We start from the raw sequence: 24246 nt of genomic DNA, 5'->3' as shown, positions 1-24246 counted from the left end.
TGTACTTGCCTCACCAAATGTGAAAGTTCCTCCCATGGCTTCTTCTGCCCTAAATCATTAGTTTCATTATCATCCTGAAGCAGATATTCCAAGACACCATCAATTCCTACAAAAAAAGAAGAAAAAGAAATAGATCAGGAAACACCCATCTAACTGTTTCATTAACTTCCTCAGCTGAAACTACAGTTGAGTTAAAGGTGATCAGTAAAATACCTAAAACGTTAATTTAAAAAATACTTGTGATATTATTTCTCTTTTTGACCCATCCTTAAATTTAAGTTCTTTTTTAATAGATTGGAAACAAGGTATTTATTTTTAACTCTCAATCTGTTGTCATTATGCTGAGGGTAAGTAAATGAGGGCAATGGTCAAAGTGAAAATAATCTCATAGAGAAACGGACAGAGATGGAGAGAGAATGTGCCTTTAAATCACCAGAGAGGCCATAGAAGTAGAAAGAATATCGGACAAACATATAGCCAGGTCCTAACCTTAGGGGAGGGACAGCTATGCGTGGCTTGATGGGGCAAGCACACTTACCTGCTCTAAGAGTCACATATTGCTTTTTTACTGCTTCCTCTAATGTCTTTTCATCATGGTCTTAACATCGTCTTATAAACTGCTCTATCTACTGCTCACCCCTTCACTTCTAGTCTTCTGACTGCCTGCGGGGAGAGAGCAAAAATGCTTGGGATGGGAGAGATGGGCCGAGAATGATGGAATCCTGGAGAATATTCACTCATCAGCTGTGAAAAGAAGTCAGTGGACCGCTGCGGCTCTTTATTTGCATAATGAGGTTATTCCCCTGGATACCCCAAGGTTACTTCCAGGTCTAACATTTGATATTTTCATCCCTTTTGGTCAAAGATATGACACTGCCTGGAGAAATTAAGTGTCCTATGACATTAACTTAACATTAAGTAGTAGGAATTAAAGATATCACTGTTACAAAGATATATTACATTGTTACAAATATATATACAGCAAAGATATATTAATAAAGATATCATTCTCTGTTAATGTTCTACAGGAATCTCTTCCTTCCAGTGTATTTATATTGTAAAAATGGTTCTGATGTCTCCTGGCAGCAATGCAGAACTACAATGTAAAGGAATGGGGACTTGGAGGTCAGTGGGGAAATGTATAGATTGTAGTATCCAGTGTTTTCAAATCATCTGTCTATATATGAAAACTGAGAATCAATCTGTAAATGTTCAAGTATGGATGGTTGTTTTATATTAAAAAAAATAGTTCTAACTTTAATACACTTAAGACGTTTTCCTGGAAAATTTTCTAATTTAGCATGATGAAAAGAATGACTGGTTTTTGAAGTGCAGTTGAACAGGCAAATTTCCTTTATAAGAAAATAACACATAAATGCAAGGATTACAACTTTGAAATTGCTTGAAATCTTTTCTTCCAGCAAACACTGAAATTTATATCTATTTATATTACCTTCTTTCAACAAATGCTTTAACCTTAGCATTTTATAGCCCCTTCCTTTATATCCTCCTAAGCAAAAACTAATTTTGTGGCAAACATTTAGTGAAATATGATTCATCTCACCTATTTCATTCTATCCATATGGCTTCTAAGTCTTGAGAGTACAGGTGGAAATTGTCCATAGCAAATTGTTCTTGTCATTGTTTCCTGAATATTTCAGTATTCAATTAACCATAGTTTAAATTAGTCAGAACATCCAGGAAATGAACACTGGTGAGACTGAATGAGGCAGAAAATTTGATTGTGTTATACATGAAATTCAGCTATTCAGTGAAATTCTCCAATTGTGGTAATTCTGCTGTCCTGATTACAATTATTTCATCTATGTGGTGCATATATATTTTAATCTTCTCCTGACACCGTCTGTTGTTATAAATGAATTTGTCTTCCCAGCTATTCACAAACGCATTTGCATTATTGAGGTCATGTCTGACTATAGGTCTTGGTTCCATGATTTAAACAATACTTAATCTTACCTCCTGGGATTATTTTTGCATCAGATGATAATTGATTGGAAATCCACTGACAAATAATAAAGATATCATTTTCTGTTAATGAGCTTGACAAAGGAGGGTTCGTGCCCTTATATTTTAAAAAGAAACATTTCTTGACCTTGAATACAGGACTAAAATTACCTTATATCACGAAACATTCACAATAGAATGTTAGTTAAGCTTAACAGTTTTCTGGCAAAAGCCCTTCTAGATACTTGCAGAATTCCTGTGAAAGCGGGTTCTAAACATGTTTTCAGCCCATGTGGCCCTGACCTCTGGAAGTTAGTCCACTTACAGTCTACATCCAGATTTTCTTTCCTATTTTCCTTCCTCCCTCCCTCCCTCCCTCTCTCCTTCCCTCCTTCCTTTCTTTAGTTCCTTAACGTATTTCTTTGTTCTTTTTTTTCCTCTATAGTGTCTAGTTGCTTTTTCCAATTTCCATTGTTAAGGCTGGGATTCCATAGGAAATAAAGGTGAAAAGAAGTAAAAAATGGCACCTTGGGGGAGTGCAGAGAAGATGTGGGAGCAGTGACATATTTTTTAGTGTCTCCTTTTAATTTCTCCCCATTTATGCTTATTTTATTCTTTTCAAATTTTTTAAAGTTTATTATTATTTTTAGAGATGGACTCTCGCTATATTAACCCAGCTGGCTTCAGACTCCTAGGCTCAAGTGATCCTCCTGCCTCAGCCTTCTTTGTAGGTGTGCACCACCTAGCCTGGCTATTTTTGTTGTCTATTTCACTCAATTTATACAACAAAACCTGAGACAAGTAGTCTTGCTTTATTTTTCAGTTCTTAAGCAGCTATTATGTAAAGATAGCTAAAATTTTCTTCAAAAAGAAAAAACTGCCATCCATTTTTATTTTTATGGAAATTTTGGAAAGCTTAAAAACACTTCTGTTGAAGAGAACTGACATCCTATAAGCATACAGTCTCAAGTCAATACCTAGAGGTTCCCAGTACTAGTCCAAACTCCATTACTGATGGCATCATGGCAAAGTTTTGAAAATCACTTATTTTCTTAGCATTTTCCCCTAAATCAGGGACAATGATAACATCCTCTCCACAAAAGTACAAGGTAACTATCAAGGATTGACTCTCTCAAAATATAAATCCCGGAAGGCAGGCAAGATGGCCGAATGGAAACAGCTCCAGTCTACAGTTCCCAGCGAGATTAATGCAAAAGGCAGGGGATTTCTGCATTTCCCTCTGAGGTACCCAGTTAATCTCATTGGGACTGGTTAGACAGCGGGTGTAGCCCACAGAGGGCGAGCCAAAGCAGGATGGGGCATTGCCTCACCCAGGAAGCGCATGGGGTCAGGGAACTCCCTCCCCTAGCCAATGGAAGCTCTGAGAGACTGTGCCAAGAGGAGCGGTGCACTTTGGCCCAGAGACTATGCTTTTCCACAGTCTTTCCAACCCCTAGACCAGGAGATTCCCTCCAGTACCTACACCACAAGGGACCTGGGTTTCAAGTGCAAAACCGGGTGGCCACTTGGGCAGACACTGAGCTAGCTGCAGGGTTGTTTGTTTGTTTGTTTTCCATACCCCAGTGGCACCTGGAATGTCAGTGAGAGAACTGTTCACTCCCCTGGAAAGGGGGCGGAAGCCAGGGAGCCAAGTGGTCTCACTCAGCGGATCCCACCCCCACAGAGCCCAGCAAGTTAAGATCCATTGGCTTGAAATTCTCATTGCCAGCACAGCAGTCTGAAGTTGACCTGGGACACTCGAGCTTTAGTTCCTAAATCAGGGGCTTATAGATAAAACCCTCATAACCCTGGGACAGAGCACCTGGGAGAAGGGGCGGCTGTGGGTACAGCTTCAGCGTACTTAAATGCCCCTGCCTGATGGCTCTGAAGAGAGCAGCGGGTCTTCCGGCACAGTGTAGAAGTTCTGCTAAGGGTCAGACTGCCTCCTCAAATGGGTCCCTGACCCCATGTCTCCTGACTGGGAGATACCTCCCAGCAGGGGCCGATAGACACCTCATACAGGAAAGCTCCAGCTGGCATCTGGTGGATGCCCCTCTGGGACGAAGCTTCCAGAGGAAGGAACAGACAGCAATCTTTACTGTTCTGCAGCCTCTACTGGAGATACCCAGGCAAACTGGGCCTGGAGTGGACCTCCAGCAAACTCCAGCAGAACTGCAGCAGAGTGACCTGTTAGAAGGAAAACTAACGAATAGAAAGAAATAGCATCAACATCAACACAAAGGACGTCCAGACACGGAAAATCCCATCCAAAGGTCACCAGCATCAAAGACCAAAGGTAGATAAATCCACAAAGATGAGGAAAAACCAGCACAAAAAGTCTGAAAATTTCTAACACCAGAATGCCTCATCTCCTCCAAAGGATCACAACTCCTCACCAGCAAGGGAACAAAACCAAAGAATGAGTTTGACAAATTGACAGAAATAGGCTTCAGAAGGTGGGTAATAACAAACTCCTCCAAACTAAAGGAGCATGTTCTAACCCAATGCAAGGAAGCTAAGAACCTTGAAAAGAGGTTAGACGAATTGCTAACTAGAATAACCAGTTTATAGAAGAACATAAATTACCTGATGGAGCTGAAAAACACAGCACGAGAACTTCATGAAGCATACTCAAGTATCAATAGCTGAATCAATCAAGTAGAAGAAAGATATCAGAGATTGAAGATCAACTTAATGAAATAAAGCATGAAGACAAAATTAGAGAAAAAATAAAAAGAAATGAACAAAGCCTCCAAGAAATATGGAACTATGTGAAAAGACCAAATCTACATTTGATTGGTGTACCTGAAAGTGACAGGGAGAATGAAACCAAGTTGGAACACATGCTTCAGGATATTACCCAGGAGAACTCCCCCAACCTAGCAAGATAAGCCAACATTCAAATTCAGGAAATACAGAGAACACCACAAAGATACTCTTCAAGAAGAGCAGTCCCAAGACACATAATTGTCAGATTCACCAATGTTGAAATGGAGGAAAAAATGTTAAGGGAAGCCAGAGAGAAAGGTCGGGTTACCCACAAAGGGAAGCCCATCAGACTAAAAGCAGATCTCTTGGCAGAAAGCCTACAAACCAGAAGAGAGTGGGAGCCAATATTCAACATTCTTAAAATAATTTTCAACCCAGAATTTCATATCCAGCCAAACTAAGCTTCATAAATAAAGGAGAAATAAAATCCTTTACAGACAAGCAAATGCTGAGAGATTTTGTCACCACCAGGTCTGCCTTATAAGAGCTCCTGAAGGAAGCACAAAACCAGATAAGGAACAACAGATAGCAGCCACTGCAAAAACATACCAAATTGCAAAGACCATCAACACTGAAGAAACTGCATCAATTAATGGGCAAAATAACCAGCTAGCATCATAATGACAGGATCAGATTTACATATAACAATATTAACCTTAAATGTAAATGGGCTAAATTCCCAAACTAAAAGACACAGACTGGCAAATTGGATAGAGTCAAGACCCATCAGTGTGCTGTATTCAGGAGACCCATTACACGTGCAAAGACACACATAGGCTCAAAATAAAGGGATGGACTAATGTTTACCAAGCAAATGGAAAGCAAAAAAAAAAAAAAAAAGCAGGGCTTGCAATCCTAGTCTCTGATAAAACAGACTTTAAACCAACAAAGATAAGATCAAAAGAGACAAAGAAGAGCATTACATAATGGTAAAGGGATGAATTCAACAAGAAGAGCTAACTATCCTAAATATACATGCACCCAATATAGGAGCACCCAGATTCATAAAGCAAGTCCTGAGAAACCTACAAAAAAACTTAGACACCCACACAATAATAGTGGGAGACTAACACTGTCAATATTAGACAGATCAATGAGACAGAAAATTAACAAGGATATTCAGGACTTTAACTCAACTCTGGACTAAGCAGAACTAACAGACATCTACAGAACTCTCCACCCCAAATAAACAGAATATACATTCTTCTCAGCACTGCACTGCACTTACTCTAAAACTGACCACATAATTGGAAGTAAAAGACTCCTCAGCAAATGCAAAAGAATGGAAATCATAACAAACAGAGTCTCAGACCACAGTGTAATCAAATTAGAGCTCAGGATTAAGAAACTCACTCAAAACTGCACAACTACATGGAAACTGAACAAATTGCTCCTAAATAACTACTGGGTAAATGAGGAAATTAAGGCAGAAATAAATAAGTTATTTGAAACCAATAAGAACAAAGACACAACGTACCAGAATCTCTGGGACACAGCTAAAGCAGTGTTTAGAGGGAAATTTGTAGCACTAAATGCCCACAAGAGAAAGCAGGAAAGATCTAAAATCAATACCCTAACATCACAATTAAAAGAACTAGAGAAGCAAAAGCAAACAAATTCAAAAGCTAGCAGAAGACAAGAAATAATAAAATCAGAGCAGAACTGAAGGGGATAGAGACACAAAAAACCCTTCAAAAAAAGAATCCAGGAGCTGGTTTTTTGAAATGATCAACAAAATAGACCGCTAACCACACTAATAAAAGAAGAATCAAATAGATGCAATAAAAAAATGATAAAGGGGATATCACCACTGATCCCACAGAAAAAGAAACTACTATCAGAGAATACTATAAACACCTCTACGCAAACAAACTAGAAAACCTGTAAGAAATGGATAAATTCCTGGACAAATACACCCTCACCCTCCCAAGTCTAAACCAGGAAGAAGTTGAATCCCTGAATAGACCAATAACAAGTTCTGAAATTGAGGCAGTAATTAACATCCTACCAACCAAAAAACTTCGAGGACTAGATGGATTCACAGCCAAATTCTACCAGAGGAACAAGGAGATGCTGGTACCATTCCTTCTGAAACTATTCCAAACAAAAGAAAAAGAGGGAATCCTTTCTAACTCATTTTATGAGGCCAGCATCCTGATACCAAAACCTGGCAGAGACACAATCAAAAACGAAAATTTCAGTCCAATATCCCTGATGAACATCGATGCAAAAATCCTCAATAAAACCCTGGCAAACCAAATCCAGCAGCACATCAAAAAGCTTTTCCATGATCAAGTCAGCTTCATGACTTGGGATGCAAGGCTGGTTCAATATATGCAAATCAATAAACATAATCCATCACATAAATAGAACCAATGACAAAAATCACATGATTATCTCAATAGATGCAGAAAAGACCTTTGATAGAATTCAATACCCCTTCATGCTAAAAACTCTCAATGAACTAGGTATTGATGGAATGTATCTCAAAATAATAAGAGTTTTTATGAAAAACCCACAGCCAATATCATACTGAATGGGCAAAAACTGGAAGCATTCCCTTTGAAAACTGACACAAGACAAGGATGCCCTCTCTCACCACTCCTATTCAACGTAGTATTGGAAATTCTGGCCAGGGCAATCAGGCAAGAAAAAGAAATAAAGCATATTCAAATAGGAAAAGAGGAAGTCAAATTGTCTCTGTTTGCAGATGACATGATTGTATATTTAGAAAACCCCATCATCTCAGCCCAAAATCTCCTTAAGCTGATAAGCAACTTCAGCAAAGTCTCAGGATACAAAATCAATGTGCAAAAATTACAAGCATTTCTATACACCAACAATAGAAAAGCCAAATCATGCGTGAACTCCCATTCACAATTGCTACAAAGAGAATAAAACACCGAGGAATTCAACTTACAAGGGATGTGAAGGACCTCTTCAAGGAGAGCTACAAACCCCTGCTCAAAGAAATCAGGACACAAACAAATGGAAAAACATTCCATGCTCATGGATAAGAAGAATCAATATCATGAAAATAGCCATACTGCCCAAAGTAATTTATAGTTGATGCTATCCCCATCAAGCTACCATTGACATTCTTCACAGAATTAGAAAATACTACTTTAAATTTCAAAAAAAGAGCTCACATAGCCAAGACAATCCTAAGCAAAAAGAACAAAGCTGGAGGCATCACGCTACCTGACTTCAAACTATACTACAAGGTTACAGTAACCAAAACAGCATCGTACTGGTACCAAAACAGAGATATAGACCAATGGAAGAGAACAGAGGCCTCAGAAACAATACCATACATCTACAACCATCTGATCTTTGACAAACCTGACAAAAACAAGCAATGGGGAAAGGATTCTCTATTTAATAAATAGTGTTGGGAAAATTGGCTAGCCATATGCAGAAAACTGAAACTGAACTCCTTCCTTCCACCTTATGCAAAAATTAACTCAAGATGAATTAAAGATGTAAACTTAGGACCTAAAACCATAAAAATGCTAGAAGAAAACCTAGGCAATACCATTCAGGACATAGGCATGGGCAAAGACTTCATGACTAAAACACTAAAAGCAATGGCAACAAAAGCCAAAATTGACAAATGGGATCTAATTAAAGAGCTTCTGCACAGCAAAAGAAACTATCATCAGAGTAAACAGGCAACCTACAGAATGGGAGAAAATTTTTTCAATCTATCCATCCGACATAGGGCTAATATTCAGAATCTACAAAGAACTTAAATTTACAAGAAAAAACAACCCTATCAAAAAGTGGGTCAGGGATATAAAAGCTCTCAAAAGAAGACATTCATGCAACCAACAAACATGAAAAAGAGCTCATCATCATTGGTCATCAGAGAAATGCAAATCAAAACCACAATGAGATACCATCTTCAGTTAGAATGGCAATCATTAAAAAATCAGGAAACAACAGATGCTGGAGAGGATGTGGAGAAATAGGAATGCTTTTACACCGTTGGTGGGAGTTACAATTAGTTCAACCATTGTGGGAGACAGTGTGGTAATTCCTCAAGGAGCTAGAACCAGAAATACCATTTGACCCAGCAATCCTATTACTGGGTTTATACCAAAAGGATTATAAATCATTCTACTATAAAGACACATGTACACGTATGTTTATTGCGGCATTGTTCACAATAGCAAAGACTTGGAACCAACCCAAATGCCCATCAATGATAGACTGGATAAAGAAAATGTGGCACATATACACCATGGACTACTATGCAGCAATAAAAAAGAATAAGTTCATGTCCTTTTGCAGGGCCATGGATGAAGCTGGAAACCATCATTCTCAGCAAACTAACACAGGAACAGAAAGCCAAACACTGCATGTTCCCACTCATAGGTGGGAGTTGAACAATGAGAACACATGGACACAGGGAGGGGAACATCACACACTGGGGCCTGTCAAGGGGTGGGGGACTAGGGGAGAGATATCATTAGGAGAAATACCTAATATAGCTGACGGGTTGATGGGTGCAACAAACCTGCACATTCTGCACATGTATCCCAGAACTTAAAGTATAATTAGAAAAAGAAAAAGAATGAAGGAAGATGAATGATAAGTAACAATGTCAACAGATTTTATTCTTTTTGGTGATAAAGGAAATGTACCCATGCTCTCTAAGACACACCATTTGATCAGGAGGAAGGCAAAAAGCATTCTAATCTTTCATCACAATGCCCTTCAGAAACATCAGTGTGTGTGCATGCATATATTGTTATCTTTTGAAACTAATAAAAATCAGTCACTGAGGAAACATGCAAACATCCATCAAAAGTAGAGCTGTTCTCAGTCTGCAATTCTCACCAAGAGCAGAGACATACAGTGATGTATAGAAACTTACCAGGCAGAACCCATAGACCATATAGTCTTCGCAAAAGCTAGAAAAACCAGTTTTGGACAATGTGACATTTTACAGAACACATTCAAGTTGGTACTCTCATTAGGGGAAATGCCCATAAACCAAAAGTTTTATGCAGAGCATGATTTGGAAAGGACAGAGAATAGTAAGATATGATCTATTGGATGCAGTAACATTTCTGCTAACGTGAAAATCTAGTCTATATTATTGAATGAACAATAATCCAAAGGAGAGCTGCATTTTATTAGGTTAAGAAAATGGAAATGACTTTGTGCTTTTCTCGATAAAATGTGAATTTTATTTATATATATATATATAAAATTTAATATATATATATAAAATTTATATATATATAAATCCCTTTCACCAACAATTTGGTTATATTATCAAACTTAACCAACCACTAAAAGATACTGCCAGCACAGCACGGGAGCATCCAAATCTTAGGATTATTTTGTGAAACTGTATAGGACACAGAGAAAGAGAGGAAGAAATGTTCAATCAAGCAAATTTAGCAAGATTTGGCAGACTCAATTGTGCAGATGGGCTGAAATTTGGTCTTCCATTATTACTATATCATTTACTCCTGCGTCATCTAAGGACAACCTTCTAATTAAGACTCTCTTATGCTATAAATGATTATAATTTAAAGGCTAGTGTGTGTGTATAAAATAAGCTATTATATATGTGTATATATATAATATACTCTAATAAATACAAAATAAAGAGTGTATGCATTAAAGAACCACTTGTGAACTCTTGGGGCGTTGGGGTAGCAACCAGCTACTTATACACCTATAGTAGTTTGTATATCATCATCTAACTAGGTTTTCTTGATAAAGTTTTTACTGTGGAACCTCAAAATTGTTATTAAGGCTTTTTTCTATCTCGATTTCTTTTCCCTGATTTACGTTAGGTATACATTAAGGAAGAAAAATAATTCTCAGTCACTTAACTACCTTGGAGTTTCAAAAGTAAATTATTTGGGTTTCGAATGTTAGAATCTTTAATAATTAGGTAATTATAGCTCTTTGGCCATTTAATCTTCATCTTCTAAAGTTTAGTCATTGTCTTGCAAGAAGTTGTGTCTTTTTCCTGTGGTGTAATTTGTGCCATGAAAACTCACCTTAAAGGAGAAAAAGCTCCAGCAGAGAATATAATGCTCATCAGGGCACTGTTTTCTCATTTATATGATATAAAAAACTAATTTGTGAATGCATGGGGCCAAGAAGGGAAGGTGTCACAGAAAAAAATTCCTTCATTTGGTGACTCAATGTATTCAGATTGGGTCATCAAATGGTAGTGTTGAAATTAGACATTTTACATAATAATTAAAATTATTTACAGACATCTCTACTTGGATAAAAGGGAACCCAATCCTAACATGTTTAAAATTGAACTTCCCAAGCTTCCTGCCCCTCCCCTAGAGAGAGAAAGAGGAAAGAGAGGCCTCTACTCCTCTTGTGCTCCTGATTTCAACATAATGCACCACCTCCCTGACCACACAACCCCAGTCAGACCCTCATCCCTCTCACGTGGCTGTTACCAATGCCTCCTGACATTCTTGTCTTACCTCTCCCCAACCCATCTTTCATACAGTTCCTAGAGTGATCTTTACTGTAATATTTAATGATATTTTCTATTCACAACAGTAATTTGGTTCATTGAAGTAAATTTGAAAAATACAACAAAATCACAAAAATGAAAATCTCACTACTCATTGATATTCACTGTTAACATTTTGGTATCTTTTCAGCATGTTTGTGCCATTGCATGCATAATTTTGGAGGGTATGTATTATATAACCTGTTTTTTTAAGTAAGTTTCATATTGAAGTAATAATGTACATAAGTTAACAGCTTCATTAATTTTTTCAAAGTGAACACCTCTATGTAACTACCACCCAGATCACTCAGCAGAAGCCCTCATTGTGTCCCCTCTCACTCGTTATCTCCTTGAAGGTAACCACTATTCTAATGGCATTGACTATTTGTGCCTGTGTTTTAATTTTACATAAACAGAATCATACACATTTTCTTTAGATTCTGTCTCTTTTCACTTAATATTGTAGCAGTAGCTTATTTATTTATTTTTTGAGACAGGGTATCACTGTGTCACCCAGGCTGGAGTGCAGTGGCACCAACTCAACTCACTTGCAGGCTCGACCTCCCAGGCTCAGGTGACCATCCCACCTCAGCTTCCCAAGTAGCTGGGACCACAGGCATACACCATCACAACTGGCTAATTTTTGTATTTTTTTGTAGAGACAGAGTCTCGACATGTTGCCCAGGCTGTTCAAACTCCAGGGTTCAAGCAATCTTCCCACCTTGGCCTCCCAAGGCACTGGAATTACAGGTGAGGCACCACGCCTGGCTTGTTTATTTTTATCATATAGTATTCCATGTACAAATGTAAGAACATTTGTTTATCCATTCCACTCTTATTAGAATCTGAATGTTTCTACTATTATAAATTATACTGCTATGCACATTCTCGAATGTGTCTTCTGGTGCACATATAGATGCGTTTCTGTTGGGTGTAAACCTAGGAGTGAATTTTGGGGGTCAAAGAATACATGTTTTAGTTTTAATAGATACTGCCAAAGAATGTTCCAAAGTAGTTGTACAAATAATCTCCTATTAGTAGTATGTGAGAGTTTCTATTGCTTAACACTGTGGGTGTCAACATCGTGTCAACAGTATAGGTTTTTATTGTTTTGATTTCTAAATTTGCCATTCGGATGGATGCGTAGAGTTATGATTTGAATTTGTGATTCCCTCACGGCTAATGTTTTCATAGACTCAATGGCTATTTGGATATTGTTATAAACTAAATATTTGTGCCCCTGCCAAAATTTATATGTTGAAATCCTAACCTCCAATGTGACAGTATTAGGAGACAGAACTTTTGGGAGTAATTAGGTCAGGAGAGTGGAACCGTCATGAATGGGGTTAGTGCCTTTATAAGAAAAGATGAGAGATTATTCTCTCTGCCATGTGAGGATACAATGAGGAGACAGCCATCTGCAAATCAAAGAGGACCACCACCAAGAACACAATCATGCTGGAATCCTAATCTCAGACTTCCAGCCTACAGAGCTGTGAGAAGTAAATGTGTATTGTTTGACCAACTAGTCTATGGTATGCTGTTATAGCAGTCCAAGCTGACTGAAACAGATGTCCTCTTTTGGAAGTGCCTGCTAGATATTTGGGTTGTCTTTTTTCTATTTCTTTTTTTTTTTTCCTTTCCATTTGAGACGGAGTCTTGCTGTGTTGCCCAGGCTGGAGTGCAGTGGTGCCATCTCAGCTCACTGCAACCTCCACCTCCCGGATTCAAGCGATTCTCCTGCCTCAGCCTCCCAAGTACCTAGAATTACAGGTGCCCGCCACCATTAGTAGAGAAAAGGTTTCACCATATTGGCCAGGCTGGTCTCAAACTCCTGAACCTCAGGTGATCTGCCTGCCTCGACCTCCCAAAGTGCTGAGATTACAGGTGAGAGCCACTGCGCCTCACATTTTTTTTTTTTTTTTTTAGTTCTCATATTCTGAATACAAGCCCTTTGACATAAGAGATCTTTTAAAATACTGAATATTAAGTTCTTATTTGTATTGTGAATATCTTTACCTACTCTGTGGTTGTACTTTCACTATTTTGATGTCTTTTTTTGATGGGATCTCATTATGTTGCCCAGGCTAGAGTGCAGTGGCTATTCACAAGTACAATTGTAGCACACAATAGCCTCAAATTCCTGGGCTCAAGCAATCCTCCCACCTTAGCCTCCTGAGTAGCTAGGACTAAAGGTGTGTGCTGCCATTCCTGGCTTCTCTTGATGTCTTTTGATGAACATAAGTTTTTTTTTTAAATTTTAATAAAGTCCAATGTATTCATTTTTTAGCATTTTTTTTTACCTTCAAATAACTTGTCTATCTCAAATCATGAAGATATAGTTGTATGTAATATTGTAGAAATTCCATTATTTTACCTTTTATATGTATATCTAAAATCCACATAGAAGACTTATGGTTTCCACTCTGACATGTAAAGAGTTTGCAAGTCATCATTCCTGTCCTCACAACAAGAAGGCTGAAAATTTGAAAATCAACAATTCTTCTTAGGTCCATCAGAGCATTGCAGTCATAAATCACAATGAAATGAAAAATCAATTTCATGAGTTTTCCCTCGAAGAGACCCACCAGATTATAACAGTGAATGTCTGAGAAAAATTCCCTCTTGCTTCCAGCAAAGACAGTTATAAAGCAATAATAATAAAGACAAGGGAAAAGTACCCACTTTGAAATATGCCCAGAGCATTCTGGTCTTCATTCTGTCCTCTGTAACAAAGGCTGTCTCTCAGGGAAACTACTACAGCCCTTCTATCTGACCTGATAGAAGGTCAATTAGCTAACTCCAGCCTTGGTTTCAGTCTCACATAAGCATAGCGGGGAAAAGGCTAAGAAACTCTTCTAAAAGTCACAACCCAGGGAAGATAGCCCACCAAAGAGAAGAGAAAGGAGAGAGATATTTTAATCACAAAATAATATAAGATTAAAATAAGATAATATGCCAGAACATCCAAGAACTGTGGGATATGACAAAAGGTACAACATACATATAATGGGAATACCAGGAGAAGAATGAGAGCAAGAGGCAAAAGAAATATTAGAAGTAATAACTTATCATAAGTTTCCACAATTAATAAGAAACACCAAGCCAAAGATCAAGAAAGCTCAGAGAATACCAAGGAGAACAAATACCCAAAATTCAGGCATATGATATCCAAACTAGGAAACCAAAAACAAAACATCTTGAAAAAAGCCAGAGGGTGGGTGGGTAATACCTTATCTACAGAGGAACAAGGATAGAGTTATATTGGAACTCTCTTCAGAAACCATGCAAGCAAGAGGAGAGTGGAATGAAGTATTTAAAGTGTTGAAAGAAAAAGACCACCAACAGAGATTTCTATATCCAGTGAAAATATCCTTCAAAAGTGAAAAAATTATAAAGGCTTTTTCACACAAACAAAAACTGATGAAATTTGTCAGCAATAGATTTATTTGCCTTGCAAGAAATGTGAAAAGTTCTTCAGGGAGAAGAAAAATGATATAGGTGAGAAACTTGGATTTACATAAAGAAAGGAAGAGTGTTAAGGTATAAAGGAAGGTTTTTTTTTTTTTAACTGTCTTATTCATATCTTATGTAATATATAATTGTTCAAAATAATAATAGCAACAACATATATAGCTTCCCAATAAATAGAATAAATGCGCCAATGTTGAATGAGAAGAAATTGGGAAGATTCTGTTATAAGGTATTTGCACTTCCCATGAAGCTACATACTACTATTTGATAGTGTACTTAGATTATTTGTAAATGTATATTGAAAACTCTAGATCAAGGCCTAAATTTTTTTTAACTGATTTCTAAGAAAGGAGGGAAAATGGAATCATATAAAATGCTCAATTAAAATCAAAGAAGTTAGAAAATGGGAAGATTTTTCAAAAGTGAAACAAATAGAAAACAATTTAAAATGTGGCAGATATTAATTCAACTGTATCAATAATCACTTTAGATGTCTGTCCCTTCAGGCTGCTATAACAAAATACCATAAACTGAGTAGCTCATAAAACAGAAGTTTATTTCTTACTGTTCTGGAGTCTGGGAAGTCCACAATCAAGTCATCAGCAGATTCAATATCTGGTGAGAGCACACTTTTTGGTTCATAGATGTTACCTTCTTTCAGGGTCCTCATGTGGTGAAAGTTGTGAACAAGCTTCCTTGGGCCTCTTTATAAAGGCACTAATACCATTCATGAGGGCTCTACCCTCATAACTTAACAACCTTCCAAAAGTCCCAATTCCTAATACCATCATCTTGGAGGGTAGGATTTCAAAACATGAGTATTGAGGGGACATAAATATTCAGACCATAATAGATCTAAATGATGTAAATATACCAATTAAAAGAAGTTATCAGAGTGGATCAAAAACAAGACCCAACAATAATCCCACTTTAGACACAGGTTGAGCATCCCTAATTTGAAAATCCAAAATCAAAAGTGTGCCAAAATCCAAAGTCTTTTGAGCACTGACATGTTGCTCAAAGAAAATGCTCATTGGAGCATTTCAGATTTTCAGATTAGGAATGTTCAACCTGTAAATATAATGCAAATATTCCAAAGTCCAAATAAGTCTGAAATCTGAAAAATTTTTGTCCTAAGCATTTTGGATACGGGATACACAGCTTGTGTAGAAACTCAGGTTAAAAGTAAAGGGATAGAGAAAAATGTACCATGTTAACACCAGTCAAAAGAAAGCTAAAGAAGCTATGTTGATTTCAGATAAAGCAGAATCAGGGCAAGGAAATTTATCAGGGATGAAGAAGAGTGTTACATATTAATAAAAGTGTCAATTCTCCAAAAAGACATAATAATCCTTAATGTGTATTCAGAGAACCAAAATACATTATGCAAAACTTATAGAACTATAAGGCAAAGTAGATGAATCCACAATTATAGTTGGAGATTTTATCTGTAATGGACAGATCCAGCAAGCAGAAAATCAGTATAAGAATATAGTTTAACTGAACAGCACTGTCGGTCAACTGGATTTAATTGACATTTTTAGAACACTTTCCCAACCACGGCAGAATAAACTGTCTTATCAAACCCACAGGGAATGTTCACCAAGATAGACCACATTGTGGGCCATAAAACACATATTTAAATATAAACACATAAACACTAATTTAAAGAATAGAAATCATACAAAGTATGCTCTTAGACCACAATTGAATTAAAATAGAAATCAATAAAAAAATACCTAGATCTCAAATATTTGGAGATTAAACAACACACTTTTAAATAACACATGGGTCAAAGAAGAAGTTTCAAGAAAATTAAAAAGTAAATGAAAATTAAAATACAATTTATCAAAATGTGCAGAATGCAGGAAGAACAATGTCTAGAGGGAAATTTGTAATACTGAACTTACATATTAGAAAAGAAGAAAGACCTAAAATCAGTAATCTAAGCCTTCACATTAGATAACTAGAGAAAGAAGAGTGATATAACCCTAAATCAAGCAGAAGAAAAGAACTAATAAAAATTAGAGTGGAAATTAACAAAATTGAAATTGAGGAAGAAATAAGAAAATCAACAAAACCAAAAATAGAGCAATCTAATCCCCTTAGCCAGGTTAACCCAGAAAAATGTAAAAATAAATTATTAATATCAGAAATGAAAGAGGAGACATTACTACTGACCCCATGGCCAATAAAAGGATAATAAAGACTATTTTGAACAACTCTATGCCCACAATGTGGTAATATTTAGATAAAATGGACTAATTCCTCAAAAGATCTATAAAAACTCATACAAGGAGAAAGAGACCATCTGAATAGGCCTGAATCTATTAAAGAAATTGAATGAGCAATTAATAACCTTCCAAAACAAAAAGCACCAGGCCCAGATAGTCTCACTGGTGAATTCTACCAAACATTTAAGAAAGAAATGATAGCAATTCTTCACAATCTCTTCCAGAAAACAGAAGCAGAGGGAACACTTCTTAATTTATTCTAATAGACCAGTATCACCTTAATACCAAAACCAGATGAAGATATTACGAGAAAGAAAAATCATGTGCCAATGTATCTCATGAATACAGGTGTTAAAATTTCCAACAAAATATCAGCAAATCAAACTATCACAACCAGATGGCAGGTATGCGAGGCCGATTCAATGTTCAAACATGTATTAATATAATCTATAAAACCAACAGGTTAAAGAAGAAAAATCACATGATCATATCAATAAATGCAGAAAAAGCATTTAAAAAATCCAACATTTATTCATGATCAAAACTCTCAGCAAACTAAAAATTTAAGAAAACTTTTCAACTTGATAAAGAATAGCTACTAAAAACCTCCAGCTAACATCATACTTAATGGTGGGAAACTAGTTGCTTTCTGCCTAAGATAAGGAATGAGACTAGGATGTCCTTCTCACCACACCTATTCAACATTACACTGAAGTCCTAGCCAATGCAGTAAGACCAGAAAAGAAGACAAAAGGCATACAGGTTGGGAAGAAACAAAACTGTCTTTGTTCACATATGACATGATTGTCTATGTGGAAAATTAAAAACAAATTCCTGGAACTAATAAGCAATTATGGCAAATAACAAGATTGCATGACACAATGTTAATATACTAAAGTCAATAACTTTCCTACATACCATCAATGAACAATTGGAATTTGAAATTCAAAGCATATCTTTCACATTAGCACCAAAAGCACCCAAAATAACTAGGTGTAAATCTGATAAAATATATACATATAAATATAAATTAATCTGGCATGATAAAATATATACATATATATGAGAAAAATATTTTTAGATAGATAAACTATATACATATATAGATAAAATATATAAATCTGGCCAGGCACAGTGGCTCAAGCCTGTAATCCCAGCACTGTGGGAGGCCAAGGCAGGTGGACCACCTGATGTTAGGAGTTCGAGACTAGCCTGGCCAACATGGTGAAACCCTGTCTCTACTAAAAATACAAAAATTAGCCAGGTGTGATGGCACATGCCTGTAATTCCAGCTACTTGGGATATTTATAGATATATATATCTATATATCTGACAAAATATATATGAGGAAAACTATAAGACTGAAAAACATCAAAGAAAATCTAAATAAATGGAAAGATATTTCATGTTCAGGCATTAAAAAAACATCAATATTGTCAAGATGTCAGTTATCCCCAACTTGATCTATAGATTCAATGCAATCCAAATCAAATTCCTAGCAAGCTGTTTTGTGAATATCAACAAATTGATTCTAAAGTTTATTTGGAAAAACAAAACATCAATATTGTCAAGATGTCAGTTATCCCCAACTTGATCTATAGATTCAATGCAATCCAAATCAAATTCCTAGCATGCTGTTTTGTGAATATCAACAAATTGATTCTAAAGTTTATTTGGAAAAACAAAGCACTCAGAGGAGCCAATACAATATCAAAGAATAAAAACAATCAGAAAACTGACACTACCTTATTTCAAGACTTATTTTTAAACTACAATTATTAAGATGATGTGGTATTAATTTAAAAAATAGACAAACTGATTTACACTTATGAACAAAATAAAGAGTCCAGAAATAGACTCATACAAATACAGTCAACTGACCTCTGACAGAGGAGTAGAGGCAATCCAGCGGAGAAAAGATAGTCTTTTCAACAAATGGTACTAGAAAAACTGGACATTTGCATTACCCACCCCCCAAAAAAAATCAAGACACAGGCCTTACACCTTTCACAAAAACCAACTCAAAATGAATCACAGACCTAAATTTAAAATTCAAAATGTTAACTTCTAGAAGATAACACGAGAAGAAAATCTAAATGATCCAAGGTTTGATAATGAGTTTTTAGAACATCAAAGGTACAATCCATAAAAGAAAAAAGTCAAGTTGGACTTCGTTAAAATTAAAATTTTCTGCTCTGTGAAAAAAAAAACTCTTAAGAGAATGAAAAGACAAGCCACAAAAAAAGATAACCCAATTAAAAAATGGAAGAACTATCTGAACAGACACTTCATCAAAGAAGATATACAGGTGGCAAACGATCACATGAAAATATGTTCAGCATCACATGTCCTTAGGGAATTGAAAATTGAGATACTACCGCACATGGATTAGAATGACTAAAATAAAAAACCTAACAATATCAAAGGCTGGCAAGAATGTGGACCAACAGGACCTCTCATCTATTATGGGTGGAAAGTGCAAAATGGCACAGCTCCTTTAGAACACAATCTGGCAGTTTCTGACGAAGGTAAACATGGACTTAATACAAATACCAATATGCTTCTAAGTATTTAACCCAGATGAATTAAAATGTGTTTTGGTGGTACGGCCACACAAAAACCTACACACAATGTTTATAACAGCTTTATTCATAATTGCTCCAAATGGAAAGCAACTAAGATGTCCCTCAATAGATAAATGAATAATCCAAACTGTGATACATCCATACAATGGAACATTATTTAGCACTAAAAATAAATGCACTCTGTCATTTCATACTCTGTCATTCCAACTATATGACATCTTAGAAAATGTAAAACAATAGAGGCAATAAAAAGGTCCATGGTTGTGTGGATTCTTGGAGGGTGATGGAAGGGATGGATAGGTGAAGCACAGAGGATGTTTGGGACAGTGAAACTATTCTGTATGGTACTGTAATGGTGGATACCTGATATTATGTATTTGTCAAAACCCACAGAACAGTACAACACAAAGAGAACCCTAATGTAAACTATGGACTTTAGTTAATAATAGTCTATCAATATTGGTTTATTAATTATAGCAAATATACCACACTAATGCAAGATGCTGAAACCAGGGGAAACTGTGGGGAAGGGGGGGTATATAAGAACACTTCACGATCCATTCAGTTTTTCTATAGTTTTAAGTTTTAGCTCTAAAATATAGCCTATTAATTTTTAACCCACGTAAAATTGATTTTTGTGTATGTTCTAAACTAAGGACCATAATTGCATATAGAATCTAGATTCACATATACGCATGTTGTGTGTGTATACTGGGGGGTAGCGAATAATGGAGGAAGCTGGGAGGCTCTCATAATTATCCAGTTGCAGGATGATGGTGACTCAGATCTGGGTGGTAAAAGCAGTATAATGTGACATGCATGGATTCTGTATGTATTTTAAAATTAGAGCCCAGTTATTATTTTCTGTTATTACAGATTATTTTAGTCTGTATTACAATTTTCCAGAAATGCAGTTGTGCACTATATACTGTTTTACATCTGGCTTTGTTCTTTCAACATGTTTTTGGAGCTTATCCATGTTGTTTCATATATCAATAGTTTGGTCTTATTTAGTTGCTCAGTATTACATTGCGTGGACATTCCACAATTACCTTGAATTGTTTTCAGTTCAAGGCTGTTATTAATAAAGCTTCTATGATCATCCATGTGCAGTCTTTGTATGGACATATATGCATTTCTTTTGGGTAAATATCCACAAGTGGATTTGCTAGACTGTACAGAAAGAGAATGTTTATACTAAACTGCCAAATTGTTTTTCAAAGTAGTTGTATAATTTTACATTCCCATAAGTAATGTATAAGAGTTCCATATTCTCACCAATACTTGGTTATGTCAATCTTTTAAATTTTAGCTATTCTAGTGGGTATGTAGTAGTAGCTCATTGCTATTTTAATTTGCATATCCTTAATGATTAATGATGTTGAGCATCTTTTCATGTGTTTCTTGGTCATTCACATATCTTCTTTTGTGAAGTGCCTAAAATTTTGCCAAATTTTTTAGTGAGTTGTCTGTCTCTTATTGAGTTATAACTGACAAAGGTTTTATATCCAAAATATATAAAGAAATGTTATATGTGCAGCAAATAATTTCTGACAGTCTGTAGCTTGCCTTTTCATTTTCTTAACAGTATATTTGAAGAGTAGAAGTTTTGAAATTTTGAAGTCCACTTTATTTTCTTTTATGACTTTGTGTTCTAAGAAATCTTTGCCTATACCAAGGATATATTCTTCTGTTTTCTTCTAGAAGCTTTATCTCATTTCAGATCTGATGCTTAGGTCTATTTTGAGTTAATTTTGTATACAGAGTGAGTTAAGGGCTAAGATTCATTTTTTCCCCACATGGATATTCAGTTTGTCCAGCACCATTTATTAGAAAAACTGTCCTTTTCTCCATTTGAATTACCTTGGTTTTTCTAATTTGGCAGCCACTTCTTCCTGTTCTCTCCTTTACTGTTTCTTCCTCATCACCCCAGATGTTAAATGTCAGAGTGATCCAGGGTTCACATTTAAGCCTCTTCTCTGTCTTCACTCACTCCTTAGGAAATCTCATCCAGTCCCAGGACTTTATTGCTATCAATATGTAGATAATTCTCAAATGCATTTCTGATTCTTCCCCTGAGCTCCAGGTTCATATGGCCAATAATCTACTCATTATCTCCACTTGTATGCCTAACAAATAAACATCTAAAATTTCACATATTAAGATACAAGTAGTAATTCCCCATACCTCACCCACCATACCTGCTCCTTTTGCAACCTTCAACGTGTTAGTTGCTCCACATTATGTAAGATCACATGTCTATCTTATAGCTGCTTCATCTCCATGTCAGAAACCTTGGAGTTATCCTTGACTCCTCTCTTTTTCTCACAGAATATATCCAATCCAATAGCAAATCTCTTGGGCTCCAAGTTTAAAATACACACAGAATCCAACCATTTCTCATTATGCCGCTCCTACCACTCAGATCTGAGCCATCATCACCCTGCAACTGGATTGTTGTGAGAGCCTCCCAGCTTCCTTCCTTATTTGACCCCCTCTCCAATGGACACATAATCTGTTAATTATACCCAGCACCATAATCATCATCTACTCAAAACCTTCCAGTATTGCCCATCTCATTCAGACTATAATCTAAAGTTCTTACCTAAGCTGCAAGACCCTCCAGAATATGGTCCCCTTGATATCTCTATGATCTCATATTTTATTGTTCTTCCCTTGCATGCTGTGCTCCAGCCACACTGGCCTCTTTGTCATACCTCAAACATGTCAAGCTGCTCCCATTTCATGGCCTTTGTGCTTGTTTTCGCCTCTGCCTGCAGTGCTCACACCCTAGATATCTGCACGGTCTACTCCTTCCTCCCTTTGTGTTTCTGCTCAAATGTTATCTTCTTTGTAAAGCCATCCTCATCCACCCTAATAAAATAGCACCATCCATTATTTTCTACCTTGTTACTCTTTTCTTTCTATAATACTTACAAAGAAAAAAAGAAACACTGCATGTAACTTTCTTGTCTTCCCCTTCCAGAATGAAAGCTCCTCAAAAATAAGGACTTTGTGTTGTTTAATGCTGTATTCTCAAGAGCAAGAATAAAGTCTGCCACATAATAGGTGCTCATTAAGTATTTGTTGTCAAATGAAAAAACTCCTACCCATTCAATATCTCTTTCCTGGAGACTTTCCTGACCTACTTAAGAATAACAACTTTCTTTTCTCTCTAGACTCCCAAATAATTTTGTATCTCTTCTATAAGCCTGTGAAGATCTCTCTTCACTATTTGATGATATCCTATTTGCATTTTATTCCCTGGCACCTAGCATAACATCAATTAACAAGTATTTGTTAAATAAATAAATGAATGAGTTGATAAGGGGCCTCTATTATAACCATAATTACTGGGTAAATAGAATAAATCCTGCCCTATCTCCCTTCCTCATACTTGCATTCTTACTCTTATCCTTTTTCCAACCACCCCACTGATACTGGCTACCCTCTCTCTTATCCATGCCTCCTCATAATCATATCTTCTTACTCTTACCTCTTATTAATCCTAGATAAGCAATCTTAGAAACTTACTTCTAAAGTATAAATAGAATATTTAAAACACCACCAAAATTAAATGTCTAATGGTTAATCCTCATCCTGTCCTTTCTTTACAGAGAGTGCTCGGCAGGGAGTGTACCACTGTGATGGTTAATACTGAGGGTCAGCTTAACTGGATTGAAGGATGCAAAGTATTGTTCCTGGGTGTGTCTGTGAGGGTGTTGCCAAAGGAGATTAACATTTGAGTCAGTGGGCTGGGAAAGGTAGACCCAGTTGTAATCTAGGTGGGCACCATCTAATCAGCTGCCAGCACAGCTAGAAGATAAAGCAGGCAGAAAAACATGAAAGGATTAAACTGGCCTAGCCTCTGAGCCTACATCTTTCTCCCATGCTGGATGCTTCCTGCCCTTGAACATCAGACTCCAAGTTCTTCAGTTTTGGGACTCAGACTCACTCTCCTTGCTCCTCAGCTTGCAGACAGCCTATTGTGGGACCTTATGATCATGTGAGTTAATACTTAATAAACTCACTTTATATATATAAAATATATTCTGTCCCCCTAGAGAAACCTGACTAATACAACCACTAATAAAAATTAGGGGCAAAAGACATTGATTGGGTATTGTAAGTAGGTTATGCTCACAGTAGCGATATCTCTTAAGGCTTTTTAGAAGACTTCCTAATAAAAGAGATTTAAAATACAACAAATATCAAGTTTGTGCATTTTCAATTTCATTATCAGTGCCACCTTCATTATCCAAAATTATTACTAAAGCTTATGACACATACAGCATGAGCAGCAGACAGAAAATTTTGAAGTCAGTGCCTCTGTGGATCACAGGTGCAGAGGCAGACATCACAGCTGTCAAGCAGTTATTTACAAGTGAGACACTTCTCCAGTAGAAATTGACTACCTTCTTTAAGGGAAAAGAGGTTGCAAAACTGTGGAATATTAGAACATGAAGCCAAAGAGGAAAACTGACTTGCCTAAGGCCACTCAACAAATTATTCAGCCAGAATGGGAGCTCATACTTGACTCCAACTTCTTCTTCTTCCTACAAGTTTTCTACTACTCAGGGGCTCTTTAGGGTAAATTACCCATGAAAACACACACACACACACACACACACACACACACACAAACTAAATTCCATTCATATTAAGATATGCTTCCTTTTTTCTCCCCTCATCCGTGGTAGTAATAACAAGAAGTAAA

General features: G+C 36.5%; 1 long non-coding RNA gene across 1 annotated transcript in view; it reads right to left on the bottom strand.

The window, feature by feature from the left end:
* Nucleotides 1–545: 545 nt before the first annotated feature.
* LOC112629352 overlaps nucleotides 546–24246 on the bottom strand; it is a 90355-nt gene continuing 66654 nt past the window's right edge. Inside the window, exons 2-3 of the long non-coding RNA XR_003120580.1 lie at nucleotides 1565–1711; nucleotides 546–722 (exon numbers count right to left, since the gene is read on the bottom strand). This is a non-coding gene — a long non-coding RNA (uncharacterized LOC112629352). The remainder of the gene's footprint in view (nucleotides 723–1564; nucleotides 1712–24246) is intronic.

Source organism: Theropithecus gelada, chromosome 7b (assembly GCF_003255815.1).
Source record: "Theropithecus gelada isolate Dixy chromosome 7b, Tgel_1.0, whole genome shotgun sequence".
NCBI lineage: Eukaryota > Metazoa > Chordata > Mammalia > Primates > Cercopithecidae > Theropithecus > Theropithecus gelada.
Note: the sequence above shows the minus strand (reverse complement) of the source record. Positions and strands in the feature narration are given on the sequence as shown.